This window comes from Enhydra lutris, unplaced genomic scaffold (assembly GCF_002288905.1).
Source record: "Enhydra lutris kenyoni isolate GAN:26980312 unplaced genomic scaffold, ASM228890v2 scaffoldscaffold80, whole genome shotgun sequence".
Taxonomy (NCBI): Eukaryota; Metazoa; Chordata; class Mammalia; order Carnivora; family Mustelidae; genus Enhydra; species Enhydra lutris.
Window position 1 is genome coordinate 1,998,106 of NW_019154164.1, and position 11,419 is coordinate 2,009,524.

Sequence of the window (11,419 nt, forward strand, 5' to 3'; positions counted from 1 at the left end):
GTGATTTGCTTTCATAGCATCTTTAGATAAAAGCTGGAAGGATAACCTTAAATTGCGATTCAGAGATAACAATCTATGAAAAGAGAGTTGTTGCATTACATATATGCTTATTTTATTATTTTTGTTTTATTTGAGAATAAAGTAGCACATATAAATTAATTTTCTAAATAACAGCAACTTATTGATTTACTATATATATATATTTACTCAATCTTTGAGTCTGAGGACACTGTGGGAGCATCTCCATCCAACCCAGCTGAACCCAATCTATCCTTCATGACCATCCTAGAAGAATTCTAGACAACTTGAATTTCTTCCTTTCTTTGGATTCCTAAAATAATTATCATTTCTATTATTCATTTTGGTAAATATTACATCCTGACTCATATGTGTAACCTTCATGGAAGCGAGTTCTGTATATCTAGTAGAATTACAAAATCTCTAAAAACAAGTAACAATAGCATATACTGTGTCTCAGATACTATCCTGAGTACTTTATATATAGTAACCTATTTACCTTTAGAATAACCAGTTGAAGTAGGCACTTTTAATATACTCATTTACAAATGAAAAAGTTATATTGAAGTACAGTTATCAAAGTATCTTTAAATTTATGCAATACAGTAATATGTTTTCTTCATTTTAATATATTTGATAACAAGATTATCAGGCCTAAAATGATCATAAATTTGAAATAAGATGAGCTCAAATTTTATTTCAATATAATTATAACATTTTACGTGATGTGGAATTATCTGTGTTGTCTATTGCTGACAAAGCCATAGGTAAGGTCTTTTTATCACAGTGTCTGTTGCCTATGTTCAAAATCAAAGGGAATGCTAAATTGGGGGGATGGGGATAAAAGAGATGTAATTTTCCCTATCCAAATTCACATACCAGTTGAGTTTAATTAGCAAAAACCCAGGATCCATGAACTCCAAAATAAAACCTCCTGGCCCCAAAACAGTTATTAGGCATTGAACCACCCGCTACTTCATATGTTCAAATATTTATACAGGGAAAATCAAGTTAGAAGATGTACTTTACTCCTTATTAGCTTGGAAATATATTTTGGTTGTATTCACATCAATTATTAGTGAACATTTGGATCAAGATTTAGAGTACTCTGTTGACTGGGTTAGGCTGTGAAGGTATTCAGAGATATTCTAAAGAGAATTGGTTTGTACCTTTGGTAATTTTTCCAAAAATGTCATCAATGTCCAGAGACCATAATAGAAAAACAAGAAAAAAATTTAAATTCTAACCAATGCCATGTAGCTTCTATTTTTACACATAGCATCCATTTAGCCAAAAATTTGGCATTCAGTAATGTACCTTCAGTGGTGCCTGGGTGGCTCAGTTGGTTAAGTGTCTGCCTTCAGCTCAGGTCATGATCCCAGGGTCCTGGGATTGAGCCCCACATTGGGCTCCCTGCTCAACAAGAAGTCTGCTTATCCCTCTGACCTCCCCTCTCTCATGTTCTCTCTCTCTCATTCTCTCCTCTCTCAAAATAAATAAATAAAATCCTTTTAAAAAATAATGTACATCCAGCTTTCCCATAAGGTACAAGTTCAGGCTACAAAAAAAAATACAGATTTTTTTTTTTTTAATTTCATGCTAGGGCGAGCTATGATAAAAAGTCAAAACCTTACCTGTATTAGTGGGATCTTAAGTCAGCTGCCAAATTGAAATTGGTATCTTTCTTATTAACAAGCACCAACAAATTTTGCATGTTATGAATTGCAGAAAGAGCTTTATTTTGCTTTAGATGAGTTATTCATTCATGATATATTCAGGTTAATGAATATGATTTTCTGCTATATTTAATGAATATATATCTGCTTTTATGCAGTAGTTCTATTAGACACAGTGGCATAGATTTAGCTAAATTATGCAGGTACTTAGTTCCCCTAGCTTAGAGAGAAAATGTTTTCTTTAGGGAACAAAATAAAACAGAATGTTTATTAATGTATCTTTAGAAGAAATAAACATGTTTAAATGTTCTGCTAGTCTCTACTAAAGCTCTGAAACTAGGTATTTGTCTTTTAAACCTGCCAGACAGCAGCTACACATCGCATCTTAGTACTCTGTTACACCTACATGAGGTGGGCAATAAAGACTTAACCTCGGGTTACAAGCATTTAGTAGTGCCAGTTTGATTTATACAAAACACACCAGATATATCAGTCTAACTTTATGGACTATGCTATAAAACTGATGTTTTGATTCATAATTTAATACATTTGTGCAAATATAGCCAAATGTAAATACTTGATTTTTTCTTTTCAGAAACTAAGTATTGGTATTCTTACAAAATTCTATGTTCTTTATTTTTTTTTAAGATTTTATTTATTTATTTGACAGAGAGAGATCACAAGCAGGCAGAGAGAGAGGAGAGGAAGCAGGCTCCCTGCTGAGAAGAGAGCCCTATGCGGGGCTCGATCCCAGGACCCTGAGATCATGACCTGAGCCGAAGGCAGCGGCTTAACCCACTGAGCCAGCCAGGCGCCCCTCTATGTTCTTTTTATAAGTTTTTATCCACTTCTCAGTTTTCCAGTGTGTTTCATATAGTTTTTCATAATATTCTCTTATAATTGTGTTTCTGAGGTGTTGGTTGTTTTTTGCTGCCTCCTGACGGTGTAGGGGAGAAGAATGAGGCATAAACAAGTCAGTTGCAAGAGAATGGGAGCAGGGGATGACAGTAGAAAAGACTGTCAGCCCAAACAACTCCTCAGTCTCATATTTATTAGGAAATGATTATAACCAACAATGAAGCCAGAGTAGATTACACATTGACCATGAGTCTTATAGATACGTAAGAAGAAAGGCAAAGTATGTCTAGTTACGTAGTACATGGCCTATAGTGAGCAACCCCAAACAAAAAGATGGACTAAGTGCTGGTGCCCTCTGGGGAAGGGGAGATAAGTGTAAAATGAAGCAGGTGGTACTCTGCCCTGAGCTGGCCGGGCATTTCTAGCTGCTCACTTTCAAGGCAGTCTATCATCCTCTCTCCCAGAGGCCTATTGCCAGTACATGTTTTTCTTAAGGTTATATCTGAGCATACTTGGTAACTAGTATAATTTCTCATAGGTTATATTTTAAGCAGTATGCTGTTCTGAGGGACGGTTGCAGTTTTTCTCCTTTTTCATTTGTGATTTTATTTATTTACTTGGGTCTTTTTTCTTTTTGATATGTTTGGCTAGAGGTTTATCAATTTTATTGTTTTTTTTCAAAGAACCAGCTCCTGGTTTCATTGATCTGTTCTGTTTTTTTGTTTTTGTTTTTAGTTTCTAATAATTTATTTCTGCTCTAACTCTAATCTTTATTGTTTCCTTCCTTGTGCTCATTTTAGGTTTTGTTCATTGTTTTTTTTTTCAAAGATTTTATCTATTCATTCGACAGAGAGAGATCACAAGTAGGCAGAGAGGCAGACAGAGAGAGAGAGAGAGGAGGAAGCAGGCTCCCCACCAAGGAGAGAGCCCGATGCGGGGCTCGATCCCAGGACCCTGGGATCATGACCCGAGCCGAAGGCAGAGGCTTTAACCCTCTGAGCCACCCAGGTGCCCCCATTGTTCTTTTTATAACTCCTTTAGGTGTAAGTTTACATTATGTATTTAAAATTTTTTATGTTTCTTGACATGGGCCTGTATTGTTATATACAACCTTTGCTGCATCCCAAAGATTTTGGACTGTTGTGTTTTCATTTTCATTTGTATTCATGTACTTTTTAATTTCTTCTTTTATTTCCTGGTTGACCCACCCATTGTTTAGAAGCATGTTGATTTACTGCTAGTATTTTTGGTATTTCCACTATTTTCTTATGATTGACATCTAGATTCATAGCGTTGTGGTCAGAAAAGGTACATAATATGACTTCAATCTTCTTGCATTTGTTGAGGCCTGTTTTGTGGGCTAATACATGATCTATTTTGGAGAGTGCCCCATGTGCACTTGAAAAGATTGTGTATACTGCCATCTCAGGATGGAATGTTCTGAATATATATGTTAAATCCATCTGTTCCACTGTGTCATTCAAAGCCATTTCCTTGTTGAAATTCTATTTAGATGGTTTGCCCATTGACATAAGTGGAATTGAGTTCCACTATAATTATTGTACTATTATTGATTAGTTCTTTTATGTTTGTTATTACTTGTTTTATATGTTTGGGTGCTCACATATTGGGTGCATAAATATTTACAATTACTATATCTGCTTGTTGGATCATCTCCTTTATTATTAGAGTGTCATGCTTTGTCTTTCGTTACAGTCTTTTTTTTCAAATCTAGTTTGTCCCATGTAAATATTGCTACTCTGGCTTTCTTTTGACATCCATTTGCAAGATAAGTGTTTTTCCCTCCCCTCACATTTAATCTGCAGGTGTCTTTAAGTCTAAGATGGGTCTCTAGTAGTCAGCATATAAATGGGTCTTGTTTTGTTGTTGTTGTTTTTTTTTTTTTATCCATTCTGATACCCCATGTCTTTTGACTGGAGCATTTAATCTCTTTACATTCACAGTAATTATTGATAGATATGTATTTATTGCCATTATATTGTTATATGGTTGTTTCTGGAGATTTTCTCTGATCCTTTCTTGCCTTTCTCCTTTCATATTCTGCTGATTTTCTTTAGTGATATATTTGGATTTCTTTCCCTTCATTCTTTGCATGTTGATTAGTATTTTTTTTAATATATGGTTACCATTAGGTTTGTATATAACCTCTTCTGCAAATAGCAGTCTATATTAAATTGATGGTCACTTAAGTTTGAACCCATTCTTTTCTCCTCTCCTACCCACGTTTTAGGTATATTATTATATTTTATATCCTTTTATATTGTGAGTTCCTTGATTGATTTTTTTACAAAAGTATTCATTTTTACTGCTTTTGTGTTTTCCACCTTTCTACTGTCACTTTCAGTCTCTCCTTTCCACTCAAAGTGTCCCCTCTAATATTTCTTGCAAGGCTGGGTTAGTGGTCATGAACTTTTTAGTTTTTGTTTATCTGGGAAAATATAACTCTCCTTCTATTCTGAATGATAACCTTGCCAGATAGAGGATTCTTGGCTGCAGATTTTTCTCATTCAGCACTTTGAATATATCATCCCACTCCCTTCTGGTCTGCTAAGTTTCATTTGAAAAATCTCCTGCTAGCCTGATAGGCTTTCCTTGTAAGTTCCTTTTAAGTAAGACTTCTTTTGTCTTGTTGCCTTTAAGACTTTTTCTTTATTGCTATAATTCGCAAATGTAATTACAGTATGTTTTGGTGTGGGCCTGTTTTGTTGATTTTGATGGGAGTTCTCTGTACCTCCTTGATTTATCTGTTTCCTTCTCCAGGTTAGGGAAGATTTTTTATCTATTATTTCTTCACATAAATGTTCTGTCTCTATTCTCTCTTTTCTTCTTCTGGAACTCCTATAATATGAATGTTATTACATTTGATGGAGTCACTGAGTTCCCTAGGTCAATATTCATGTTCCATATTTCTACTTTCTCTCTTTTAATCAGTTTCATTGGTTTCCTTAATTTGTCTTCTAAGGTATTAATTCATTCTCTTGCTTCTTCCATCTTGCTTTTTCATTGCATCACACATTTTTCTTATCTCATTTACTGTACTCTTCATCTCTGGTTGATTCTTTTTTAATACATTTATCTCTGTGGTAAGAGTCTCACAGATGTCTTCATTTCTTTTCTCAACCCCAGTGTGTATCATCATGATTGCTGCTCTAAATTTTCCATCAGGCATGTTACTCATATCTATTTTGCTTAGATTTCTGGCCATAGCCTTAACCTATTATTTCATTTGGGATAAATTCCTCTGTCTTCTCATTTTACCAAATCTCTGCCTTCTTCTTTTGTTAGAAAAGCTCCTGAAAGTAATGACCTTATGAAGAAGAGGTCCTGTAGTGCCCAGGACCTTGTGCTTCAGGGAGTGCTTCTGTGTTTTGTGACTTTTGCTGCTGTAATCTTTGGGCCAGTCATCTGGAGAGGCTCTCCTTGACTGTTGTCAGTAGTGTTTTGGTCTCTGGCCTGAATAAGGTAAGTTTTCATTAGGTATGCTCTGGTCTGTTTGTGAAATGAGAACTGTCGCTACCTCCACCAGAACTGAGGCCCTGCAAAACTCTGGTAGGGAGACATTTTGTGGGCAGAGGTTTGTGCTGGTATTTCTTGGGAGGGGCCCACTGCCCTGGGACAAAGGTAAGAATGACTAACAAAGGCTGTTCCATCCAAATGCAGCAGAGTGGGGCTTCCTATAAGCAAGTTAGGCAACCAGTGTCCCACTGTGCTGATTCCTGCAGGTGGCTCTGTGTTTATGCAGAGGGGCAAGGGAGGGACATGCTGCTAGCCAGTTCCTTTGTTCCTGGAGCAGTGTCTCCATGAATGCTGCCTCTCAGGGACAAACTCCAAGAAGAACAAATACACTCCCACTGTGTGCCCCAGGTGCTCTTCTGATCACTGTTTCCACACTGTATACCCCTGTGATTGTTTATTTGCCTTCTATCCAAGAGCAGCACAGTGCCCTCCACATTCCATCCCAGCTGAGACTGCTGACCTTTAAAATGCCAAGACTGAAGTCCTGTTGGATGCAAGAACTTACGAAATTCAGCCCCTCTTGTTTTCCAAGCCAATGGTTATAGGTAAACATTCTCCTTGTTTCCTATGTGTGTTCCTCTCTTCTCTCTCTCTCCCTTCTTCACAACCATATCACCCTCCCTTCCACAGCAGCCAGGATCCCATTTCTCCCCTAAACCATATCTCTTCATTTCCTGTCTTCTTTGATGTGATCTCATCTTTCTATTTAGTTTTGAGATTTGTTCTATTAGTCCCAGGGCAATTTCTGGGGTATTTATGATGATTTAATAGTTTTCTAATTGTATTTGTGGGATGAGGTGAGACTACTATCCTCCTGCTCTACTGCCGTCTTCCTCTCTCCAAAAACCTTGGTTTTGACAGATTTTACCTCTTATAGTACTGGCTGATTATTACTATTATTTTGTATTTTGGTCTGTGAAATTAAATTTAAATACAAAGTTTCCTATTGTTCACAAGTCTATGATGTTTTCTATCTATAATGCAACATGCAGTTTGGATTTTAAATCAATATTTTAGTAATTGATGGACTTCCTAAATGGAACTTGTGAGTTTTTAGTGCAGAAATAATCCAAAATTAGAAGACATGCAAACCAACTATAGCTCTCACATTGATGTGTTGCCACTAAGATTTGATATTCAATAAATTTTACAAGTGGCATACTTTACACTTGGCACTGCTTAATTTTTTTAATTATTCCTCACAATAACATTATAAAATAGCTTCAAACATGTTAAATAATTTTCCCAAGATAATAGGAAAGCCAAAACTATAATTCAAACCTTAGTCTAAGGCTTCCACAACTACCAAATTGCATTCTTATCTTATAATTATCTCTGAAAAGTTTAATACTCTGCAATGGACAATAAAAGAAACAGAGAGAAAGGTTGACAGAGCTGGAAATTCCAGATAGTGGAATCGACTCCCAAAATTTCCTCCCCCAAGTATGTGAAATAATTTCAGAACTATGAACATTTTACACCAACATCACACCTCAGCCTTACTTCAAGACAGGATAATGAAATTGCAAAATGACTTAGGGAAACAAAGGGAAATCAACAATACTTAGCACACAGTCATTCACACTCCTTCCCCCACACCTCTGCCCTGCTACAGAGTTTTGCGATGAGCAAATGCAGACTTGGAAAAGTTGTGAGGAGGACTGGGGCTAGCAAAGGTTCCCAAGGGTGATTTGGAATGTGCACCTAAAAAATTAAACCAACCTGGGGTGCCTGGGTGGCTCAGTGGTTTAAAGCCTCTGCCTTCAGCTCAGGTCATGATCTCAGGGTTCTAGGATCAAGCCCCGCATCTGGCTCTCTGCTTGGCGGGGAGCCTGCTTCCTTTTCTCTCTCTCTGCCTGCTTCTCTGCCTGCTTGTGATCTCTGCCTGTCAAATAAATAAATAAAATATCTTAAAAAAATTAAAAATTAAAAAATTAAAAATTAAACCAACCTTAAATCTAAACACAGTGATAAAGTATCTAGGCAAAACAGAATATGAGTACAGGTAGGAAATTTCAAAGTAAGTTTGATTTAAAGGGTCAGAGACAATTTATAGAGATATATAAAATTTGAAAAGACGGTTTCACAATCTCCTAGCTTCTGGGGAGGAATAAAGAGTAAAAGGAAGGAAAAATGAATTTATGGCAATTAAATGATAGTGGGAAAAAAAACAAGAAAAATATGAAAATTTAAAGTCCTGATAAATACAAGATAAACTTAAAATCAAATATTCACAATATTCAAAACCCCTCGTTTACCATCAATGTAAACAAAATAAAACAGAGAAATAAAACATTACCGCAGAACCTGCAGTTTGCTAGACTCACAATAAAGGGCAACATTAAACAAGGAAGCTTGTAAATCACCCCAATGCTGTAAAAATGAGGAGGAGGAATATAATAATATCCATAGAGAAATATTTGCAAAATCAGGAATGAAATTTCACTCAGCTGAGTAAATCAAACCTGAAAAACACCCTTCAAGCAGAATAAAACTGCAAGTCTTTACTACAAAAAGAATTAAATATATTAAAACAAGTGCTTAACATATGAAAAACTTTCAAAACAAACAAACACAAGCCATAGGAAATTTCATTCTTTGCTATTGGGAATGGAAAATGGAATGATACAGCCACTTTTTTATTTCTAAATAAATTTAGAAATTTATTACTAAGCTAAACATAGTCTTATCATATAGTCAAATCATAGTCAAATCAACTGATTTGAAAACTTATGTCCATACAAACACCTACACACAAATATTTATAGCAACCTTATTCAAAATCTCTAAACCTTGTAAGCAACCAAGTTGCACTTTAATACAGTAATGGATAAATGAACTGTGCTATACCTATATAAGAGACTACTATTCAGCAATAAAAAGAAATGAGCCATGAAGCTACACAAAAACATGCATGAATTTTAAGTACACATTACTAAGTAAAAAAAGCCACTCTTTAAAAGGCTATATACTATATGATTCCATTTATATGACATTCTGAATACAAGCAAAACTTAGTGGTTGCCACAGGTTTACTGTGTGGAGGTTTGAATAGATGAATCACAGGATTTTTGTGAGGAGGTGTAAAGTTGGACTTGAATTTCCACTTATGAGTGTGGACTGCAAATAATGACTTCTTTCCAAAAAAGAAAAAAAAAGGGTAACTTTTCAGTGGAGAACCATGACAAAAATTAATTCAGATAGGTGGCTGAGCTTGACATCAGAATTATAAGTTATATTGTAATATGTACTCTTGATATGATATGTTGTGAATGTCATTTTAGGTCTTATGGCTTTCCTCCCTCAAACCCATAATTCCAATCTAATCATGAGAAAAACATCAGACACAGCCCAATGGAGTGGCATTCTATAAAATCCCAGACCAGTACTCCTAAAAAATTTCAAGGCCATCAAAAACAAGAAAAGTTTAAACACTATTACAACCAAGAAGGGCCTAAGGAGACATGAAAACTAAATGTTATATGGTACTCTAGATGTGATCCTGTAATACTGAAAGAACGTTAAATAAAAATTAAGGAAATATAAAGTATTTGTTTCTATTATTAATAATGTAACACTATTGGCTCATTAATCATGACAAATCTACCATGGTACAGAAAGATTTACATCTTTAAATGTAACAATATTAAATATACTAAATATAACAGGAAACTGGATATGGGATTTATAGGAACTCCATACAATTTTACCAATTTTGCTATAAATGTAAACCACCCATAAAATATAAAGTTTATTTAAACTATTAAACTAGGGGGCACCTGAGAGGTTCAGATGGTTAGGTGTCTGCCTTCCACTTGGGTCATGATCTCTGGGTCCTGGGATGGAGCCCCACATCAGGTTCCCGGCTGGCTCAGCAGGGAGTCTGCTTCTCCCTTTTCCTCTGACTGTCCCCCTTCTTGTGTACTCTCTTTGTCTCTCTCTTTCTCTCTCTATCTCATATGAATAAACAAAATCTTTTAAAAAATAAAATAAACTCTTAAACTATTTAACAAAGAGTGTGAATCAAGGATTTTATATCCAGCCAAGGTGTCCTTTAAGTATCAATGTTATTAAGGGGTACCTGGGTGGTTCAGTTGGTCAAAATCTGTCTTCAGTCCAGGTTATCCCAGAGGCCTGGGATTGAGCCCCACCTCTGGCTCCCTTCTCAGTGTGGAGTCTGCTTCTCCCTCTCCCTCTGCCTGCCACTCCCCATGCTTGTGCTCTCTCTTGCTATTTCTTGCTGTCTCTCTCTCTCTGTCAAATAAATAACTAAAATGTTTTTAAAAATTCTGAATTGTATGCTTGAACTTTAATAATACAGTAGATCTTAAGTTTTCTCACCACATAAAAAGTAATTATGAAAGGCAATAGATACATTAATTTGCTTGACTGATAATCATTTTAGAATAAATACATATACCAAACCATGATGTTATACACCTTAAATATATACAATTTTTATTTGCTAATTATACCTAAATATAAACAGAAAGATTTTTAAAAAGAACTTAAGGAATTCTGCACCTATTAGTAATGCTTGAGGAATCTACTAGACAATGAATTGTTATAACAAGTGATGATAGAGAACAACTTCAGCAAAATGACAAATGTTGAATTTTTAAAAACATAAGTGTATATTATAAGACTAAAACCTAAGTGAAGATGAAGGTACAAAACTAATTTATAAATGTCATATGTTATTAGAAAATTACAAGAAAATTAAAATTATGAATCTAAAAAAAAATCAAAGAATGGGTTGCCTGGTTGGTTCAGTTGGTTATGCCTCTGTGTTCAGTTCAGGTCATGATCCTAGGGTCCTGGGATTGAGTCCCGCATCAGGCTCCTTGCTCAGCAGGGATCCTGCTTCTCTCTCCCTCTACCTACTGCTCCCGTCTGCTTGTGCTCTTTCTCACCCTCGGACAAATATATTAATAAAATCTTTTTAAAAATTAAAAAAAAATCAAAGAAAAGGCAGAAGAAAAATGACAATAGAAAATATTTGTACAGCATGGGTGGATTTTAAAGAAAACTGGAAAAAAATGAAAAACAAAAACAAATGCAACCAAACAAAAACCCAAACAACCAAACCAGAGAGTAAAATGCTAAATAAGAAAGCATGGGAACAGGGAACTAAGCTCATTTTTTTAAAGATATGAGCATGTGTAAGTATAAATACAAACATTTCCTAGTTGTGTCTATTGAAAAGACTTAGACACAGTGACAACCCAGTAGCAAAGCATACCCTGTGTGTAGATCTCGGTGGCTAACTACTAATTTCAAATGAAAGAAAGTCGAGTTCATTGGAGAAATGGCTGATTTTAAGTCTAGAG